Source organism: Mastomys coucha, unplaced genomic scaffold (assembly GCF_008632895.1).
Source record: "Mastomys coucha isolate ucsf_1 unplaced genomic scaffold, UCSF_Mcou_1 pScaffold4, whole genome shotgun sequence".
NCBI classification, from domain to species: Eukaryota; Metazoa; Chordata; class Mammalia; order Rodentia; family Muridae; genus Mastomys; species Mastomys coucha.
Window position 1 is genome coordinate 37,557,841 of NW_022196910.1, and position 8,246 is coordinate 37,566,086.

At 45.0% G+C, this 8,246-nt stretch overlaps 1 protein-coding gene across 2 annotated transcripts in view; it reads right to left on the reverse strand.

Annotated features, from left to right (window-relative positions):
• The window catches only part of Nav3 (neuron navigator 3), a 747,532-nt gene extending 743,950 nt beyond the window's left edge, over positions 1-3,582 (reverse strand). Inside the window, exon 1 of one of the 2 annotated variants that reach the window (XM_031349803.1) lies at positions 3,483-3,582. The gene's annotated coding sequence lies outside the window, so the exon portion shown is untranslated. The remainder of the gene's footprint in view (positions 1-3,482) is intronic. The other variant, XM_031349804.1, reaches the window with a different exon arrangement.
• Between the last annotated feature and the right edge of the window lie 4,664 nt (positions 3,583-8,246).

The following is an 8,246-nucleotide window of genomic DNA, read 5'->3' on the forward strand; positions in this document are numbered from 1 at the left end:
GTGCTTAAGCAGTTCTGTAACTAATGGAAAGTGATTCCTTTCTAGTATCTACTGCTTCTGTCCAGGAACTACAGACTTTAACATATTTACCTTCTCCTAGAAGGAAGGAAAAGTACATCATGATTATCTACTCATCAATGGTCCAAGGAAGCATTTCTATTTAGAAACCATCTCTCTGTCTCTGTCTCTCTCTGTGTCTTTGTCTCTCTCTGTGTCTTTGTCTGTCTCTCCCTCCCTCCCTCCCTCCTTCTCCTTTCTCCCCCATCATTTTTCTTCTGGGAAAATAAAATACTAGGTAACATCTGAGAATCTAAGAGCCACAGCATAAGTAACTCTTTAAGACAGTGTCAAATAGAAATACAAAGATCTACCACCTCCTACTTCCACCAATTCCTTGGCACCTCTAATTTCTGCCACTTGCACTTCCTCTCAGGTTTGATATGGTGATATCCCTGCCCTAGTGAACCCATACACACAAAGGCAATTACTCCCACACACTTCTAAGTTCTTACAACAAAAGTGAAATTTATTGTGTTTCCAGAAGAGTTTTACATCACCACTCAGGCAAATAAGGAAAAACCCCTAAAAACAAGCCTGAGAAGTGTTCTCATAGTCATCATGTTAACAGCCATCTGTTCAAAGGAACCAGGATACTAATTCTTTTCACATGAAGTCCTTGAAATACATAGAAAGTATAAGACTCTGTCCATACTTCAGCCTGCACCTAGCACAACCATTTCCTGTTGCCATGGGTTACAAGGATGAGTCACTCAAACAACTTGAGGAAAATCTTATAGCAATTTCATAGTGGAATATACTCTTCATAATTATCAATTGTCATAGCTCGGTATATTAAATGAACAGATCACAAATCTCACTAATGTCACTACATAAAAAAAAGAAACTTGAGTTAGGCAAACTTGAGAGATTCTACTTTCCTATTATGAAGCAAATAGCTCATCACCAGTATCTCATCCAATGATCTCTATATAGATACAATCACAGGTAGGGGGTGAGTAGATTCAGAATTAGTGTACTATAAATTACAGTGATTTGTGGTCATCACTAAAGAAAGTATCTTTTAACCTCAAATCACATGACACTTAGAAGCCTTTATGCTAAGTCCTTCATATGCACACACTTAATAGGAATCACCATAAGGAAATATGAAAGTGGCCAGACAGCACGATAACTCTGATATTAAGAACAAGAATAACAAACATTTTATTTGTACATGTGATTTTTTTTTAATTGCACATTCAAGTTGCACTTAGCCTACTGGAAGCATCTTGTTCATGTGTCAGAATAAACCTATGTGCACAGGAAAGGCCAGACTTGGAAGGCAGGCATAATAAACGTAGCATCATTTCTATACAATCACTGCTTAAAGAAATGCCCTCAGAGCATGCTTTGGGGGCCCCGATGGCAAATGAATTGTTAAATATTCTCTAAATGTTCATCCAAACATCTGAGCTGGATTAAAAACGGCCTCTGGGTCAATCAATAACATTTGTAGAAATAAGAATGTGAAACACATTTAAGATGTAAAGCTTGCTAATTGGCTAGACATAAGGATGACGCTATAGAGTGGCAGGGCAATTGCATTGCCTTCCTCGGGGTTTGTTTCACATTCTGTCAGTGGCTTCTCTTCTTCCTGATCCATTCTCTGCCCCAGGATCCTTCATTCTGTATTAATAATTTAATTTAAAGACAACGTGCACACAAAGGAAAGGAGGTTTGGATGTGCTCTGAAACTGAGCCCTTCTCTGCATCAACTCTCCCTATCATGGAAAGTGGAGGAAACAAGTGATAGGTACTAATTTCCACATGGGAAATATTGTGATCTCAGGAAAGACTTAACTGTAACAAGATCCTTTTTGAGAAAATTGTTGAAAATCCAATAAACCCCTTTTGGACTAAATAGAAGACACACACATACACACACACACACACCACAAAAATCACTCTTTGTTTTCTCATGGTACATGCATCTCGTATGTCAAACAAAAATTAAAAAGCATTATGAGGAAGCATCAATGCAAACAAGGCAGGATAGGGTCAACTGCAGTGGCTCCTTTTGAAATAACCAATCCTTCCTCGTATAGCTATCTATCTGTCAATGGACAAAAACAATAGGCCTGACTTTTATTGTATTTTTCACATGGTCAGCACCAAAGTCCAAGTTTAATTTCACACAGAAGTTGCTAATCCTTTCCCATCCTTTGGCAGGGCCAGGCCAGCCTGCAGGTCCTCTTTACTTCCCACTTGGACCCGCTTGTATTTCAGGAAGCAAGTGCCAGAACCTTAATTGCGACCTTTCCATTCTAGTGCCTGGCCGATACAAACTCAATCAGGCTCAGGAGCTGATAATTACAATAAAAGTTGCACGTTCCATAGAAGCTAGAAAGGGGTGTCTCCCAAGGTCCCTACAATTAAACGTCAGTGAAGAGCACAGGGATAACAGAAGAGGGAAGTTGCACTAAAATAAATCTCTAGATTTTTTTTTCAAAGATGTATTTATTTATACCCATGGCTTATTTAGATTTAAAAATTCATACTGTCTTTACAATACATGTGGTACTTAGAGCTGCAGAAGTCCGATTCTGATGTACAGTCGCCCAGCTTAGAATGCATTTCTGCACAATCCATGGAGATCAATAGACTCGGGAAACAAATATGTTGATGGATGAGGACGGTTCTGAAAACAACCAGGTTAAGGTAGCCACGTTGCTGGTTTCACAGTTATTCTCATGCTGGCAGAACCAGGGGGGTACAAAGGATTCCTCCCTTTTTGTAAAAGGGAAAAGGGAAAGAGAGGAAGAAGGGGGGAGGAAAAGAAGGGAAGAGAACGGTGTGGATAGTGAGAAAAAGAAGAAAGAAACGGATGATGGTGAACAAGAAAGAGAAACGCAAAGAGGGGCGGGGGGAGTAGGAAGCAAAGCTATGATGTATGGATGCTAGCCAGCCTCCCAGCCAAGTGCTCCAGCACCCGCAAGCCTGCATCCCTCCCTAACAGACTCCGGGTTCAGTCTGTAGACTTAGGGCTCCCTGGTGCTGACAGCCCTCCCCACAATGCCAGTGCAAGCAATGTGTGATGCTCTAAGTAGCCCGGAGCATCCAGCCCATCTGAGCCCGCCACTCCCTGGACCGTGCTCACCGCCGCCCCCCACCCCAGACTTCTCCTTGACACCCCCCCCCCATCACTAGTCTCGGGGGGGGGGCAAACCTAGAAGAGAGCAGCATGGGGGAATCAAAAAAAAGAGGGGGGGAGAGTGAAAGAAGCAGTCAAAATAATTTTTAAATAATGTGATAATAGATGCTGGGGTAGTGCCAGGGAGGGTGCCCGTGGCAAGCACCTGGGTAGCACGGCACGCTGTTGCAAATCCCCCAGGCTGCGTGGGGATGGGCGATTTTCCACAAAAGGAACTTTGCAAGAAGCGCAGCGGTTTTGCAAGGCGAAGAGGAGGAGATCGCAGCGTTACCTGGCCGAGGTCAACGCCAGCGGGGCCGACGAAATCCTCAGGTTTGCGGTCCTGAGCCACTTGATCGGGTTACTATGGAAATCGTCTTAGGAAGGACGCGAGCAGAGCAAGAGCCGGGCGCATCGTCGTCGGCCGCCGAGCGGGCGCGGGACCGGGCGCGGCGCCTCTTCCCCGGCCCGGCTCGCTCTTTCTTCGCTCTCGGCCGGGCCGCGCCTCCCCGCCCCGCGCCGCCGCCGCCGCCGCCGCCGCCACCACCAAGCAGCCCGCGGGCCGAGCCGAGCTCTCGCGGCGCGCAGCCGGCAACCGAAGCGCGAGCTCGCAGCAGCCGGCCTGGGCGGCGAGTGGCGCTGTTTCCCAGCCGCGCAGCTGGGATTTAAAGAGACAGACGCGCCGCCGGGCTCTAGGGGGCCCTGGCCGGGAGGGGAGCCCCGCAAGCTCGCCCAAGGTTGCCCCAGCAGAGCTCAATAGCCCCAGCCCTATCACTTGGTGAGCAAAGTTTCCTGCGGAGAGCACCTCTCCAGTGACCTGCCTCGGCCACCTCTCCTGACTGCAGAACAGGCTGGAGGGAGAGTAAGGGATTTTTTTTTCCTCCCTAGGAGACTAAGGGGGAAATGATTTGTATGCTCAACAAGTCATGCACCTATTTTCAGCCGCCTCTGGCTTCCGTCCTTGTGCACCGACTTTTTCATTGAAAGCACACTGGCAAACGCGGAGGAAGGGGGCGGGGGGGGGGAGCACTCTTCGTTTCATGTCAGACTCTAAGCAGGGATGCGTGGGTTTGGAGAAAGGTAGTGGTGGAAAGATATAGCTGTCAAATATCTTGGATTTTTTTCCCCCTTCCTTTTCCAACTAAAGTAATGTCTCCTTTTCTCTTCCTACCCAGGCCTGAAGAACGTGCTTAAAGGTACACTCCAACCACTATTCCAGCATGGTTCAAAGGCTCACCTTTCTCTAACAGCCTTTTCCCTGCAGCTAGGAACACAGGCATGGGGGATGGGGGGTGTCTAGCAGAAAACAGACACTAGTCTGGCCCATTTCTACCCTAACCCAAAGCCAGTTCTCAGTGAGCACATACATCAGTAACAAGGTGATCACCGACATGTGGAGTTGGCTACTACCTACCATGCACGTGTGGAACTAGAGAAATAACAATCCAACAGGTTTGCTTCCCGTGCCAACCAATGCTCTTCATCGCTTCATACATGACCCAGGACCTTTGTGGTCCTTCAACCCAAATTTCCCCCTGGAGAAGAAGCCGAAAGGAAACTCTCTTGAGATAACCAGATAGCAGATGCTTCATAAATACCAAGGGGGCTCTACAAAAGGGTTATGGAAGCTGTCCTGAGAGGGGCGAGCCCATGTCTAGACTATCAACACCTGGCAAGCGAGATTTATAGATATTCCTTCTTTCAGTCTTAGACTTCATACGGGTATGAGTTGTGTACATAACCTTCCCACCACAGGGCTTAAGTTTCCGTCTGGTACCTCACTATCTGCTCACTTCCAGAACTCACATCTCACCATGCAGCCTTCATGTATGGGGAATTATTATTATTTTTTTAATCTTTCCTCCAGAGAAAGCCTTTCAGACAAAGAAATGTGCCCTTGTAAGTTCCAAGTGCCTTCAAGAAAGTTTCTTATGTGGGGCAGTGGCTAACAAAACAGCATGGTAATAAAACAGACTCTTGAACAGAAACTACTGTAACAAAGTAACTGAGGCTGCATAATGCATCAACAACATAAAGTTGTGACTCACAGTGTTAGGCTACGGAGTCCGCCATCTAGATGCCAGCTGGATTAGAATCAGAGGAAAGACTGGTTTCTGTCTCTGACATTTTGAAAGTTTTATCCCCAGGAGTCCTGATGTGCTGAAAAATCTCTTTGAAGATACTGAATTCTGTTCACCAGAGACAAATTGTCGTGGTATGATCAGCACCTGCTAATGCTGTCGCATTGTGGAAGGTTTCAACATGAAACCTGAAGGGACACAGACACTCATGCCACAGCAAAGTGCCTCTCAAACCCTGGCATGCCACTGAACCTGCAGTAGTTATTTAAGCAAAGATTTAGGAGTTCTCAGGACCAATGTACCTCATTCTGTGGGTCTCACTATTTCATACAGATTTGTGTTTCTAACCTGATCCAACTTGATATTCATTTTGCTGGTCTGGGTAGAACTTTGACAAACACTTTTAGGGGTGTCTAAGAAAAGCTGTCTGGTGGCTTTTCAGATCATAGTCCTTGGCCTCTTCATGCCTCACAGCTGTCCAACAACTCCAGCAGGTGACAGTTATTACCCGTGCCTTGGTTTTCCACACAAGCCACATTCACTCCCCTCTGCCAAGCTTGTGTGTATGTTCCCACCATAGTATCCAGGTAACTTTTCCTCATCTCCTAAGAGGATGCTCCCTCAGAATCTACACCAAAAAGCTGCAGGTCCCACACCCAAGTTTGGGGGCCACTATCCTGTGAGGTCTCTTTGCTTACCTGCCACCTATTAGGCATTATAATAATATTATAATAATATTATAATAATATGTTTATTAGTCTCCCCTAAACTCTCTCTTTCTCTCTCTCTCTCTCTCTCTCTCTCTCTCTCTTTGTGTGTGTGTGTGTGTGTGTGTGTGTGTACTGATAGGAGCTTATTTTCTTTCTACATCCAAGTGCCTAACCTTAAGGTAGTGGGTGAGACATACCAGAAGCCAGAATGAGAAAGTACAGGGAGCGAGACAACTCTTTGATGGCTGATGAGTGCATTGTTGACCAAAGTCTAAACTAGTAAGAATGTTAGAAAGGCTAGAGGATTGACCAGGAGGTTAGCATTTCTGAACTGCTAGTACATATCAGGTACAGAGTTAAATGCTTGACAGGTTATCTCATATATTCCTCCAAATGACCTTGCAAGATAATTCTATGTGAAAAAAACCCAGGCCTGCCAGTTAAGTAGCTTGCTTAGTGTCACATGGCTGCTATCGGGGTAGGGGTTGACACAATATGCTTTATAATAAGCAGGTGGTTTTCCATAGGTATGAAGTTAGATGTGAAGGTTCTTCATACGAGTGTTTCATTACTTTAGTACATGTCACATAAGCTCTGCCATCCCACCCAGAAAGTGTTTGACTTGCAGCCTAGGGCAGAACCCTCTGTGACTTTATTACACTTCCCTGCCTCAGCAGCCTCCTTGTGTGTGTTCTTCCCAGGCTCATGAAATGGGTTGCTTGGGCTGTGGCTGTAATTTCTGTGAAGTCCTGGTCTACCTGTGTTTCAGATCCTTAATACTGTGTAAATGTGGGGTCCAGTCCATCAGGCCAGACAAGGAAACCTCTGCTCTATAGTTGGGGCCAGGGAACCTGATTTGCCAGTGTCGGTTGTAGTACATTTGACTTAATGAGAGATTATAATTACCAAAGGAGGTAATCGACAAATAAATTTAAAGAATAAGAAATGGAGTTATTTATTCTTCCTTTACACACTTGTCCAAATAGGAAAATACATACATTGAAAACAAAAGAGGATAGAGATTTGGTTGAAAATAAAAGAAGTGTATACCCACTTACAATGGGGTAAAAATACAAACTTGTAGATATTAAGCTCCCTTTAATATAATCATGGCACCTGTATAACAACTATGGAATAAATCAATGTAGATTTCTTAAAAATGATATCCTTCACAGAGGAGGCTAGGAAACCATGTGCTTACAGCTGTGCGGGATATTTAGGTATAATGGTTCTTAACCTTATGGTATATTAGAATCACTTGGGGAGCTCTCAAACTCAGAACACGCAGGTTCCATCTCAAACCAATTATATAGGATCCTCTGGGGTTTGAAATCTAGGCATCAAGGTTTTTAAAGCTTGCCAGGTGGCTCTAATGGGAACTGGAGATTGAGGGCCACTTCTCTACAGCTAATCTCCAGTGGAATCCACACCTGGCTGCTCATTAGCATCACTTGGGAAATTTTAAAATCGAGCAGGCCCACACCCACCTGCAGCGGTTCTGAGTTATTTATTGTGCTTCTTCTCTACAGTTGATGTTTAATGAGGCTGACGCTGAGTCAGGGTTGAAAGTCACTGTCTTAAGCCAGTGTTTCTCAAAGCAGAGTTCAGACAGCAGCATGAGTGTGTCTAGGAGATGTGTTAAAGATGGACCTCCTTACCCCACTCCAGATCTCCAGGTGTTCAGGGTAGAGTCTATCAGGCTACAATTCCACAAGCACTCCTGATCACTCTGAGGCATGGTAAATCTGGGAACCAATGATTTACAGCCTAGCATTAGCAATATTATCCTGGAAGAGTTTGAGAGCCAGCACTCACCTACAACCTTCCCTGAAGAATCAACTATCATTTCTGACTTGTTTCCAGATGTGGCTCATACTGCAGGTCCTAAAAGCCCATAATATATCATGCTCTACAATTAAATACTAAGGAATAAGGAAATCTGAACATAGTTTTTCTTTTGGAAAGGACTCTATCCCAACATAAAAGCAGCTTTGGGGCTGGCAAGATGGCCTCAGCAGGTAAGTGTGAGAAACCAGATGACCCGACTCCTTCCCCAGATGATGTACTGTTTTAAAAGATCCCCACCACCACAGGCCCACTCTCTCACTCTGTGTCTTTCCCTCTCAGTCTCTCTGTCTCTCTCTTTCTCCCCGACCCTTCATCCTATCATTCCCTCTCCTATCATTTTCCTGTGAAGTCTGTTACCTGTTATGACTTTGTGGTGTTCCTTGGCCCAGATCTGCCAAGGTATTCTTCTTCCACAGA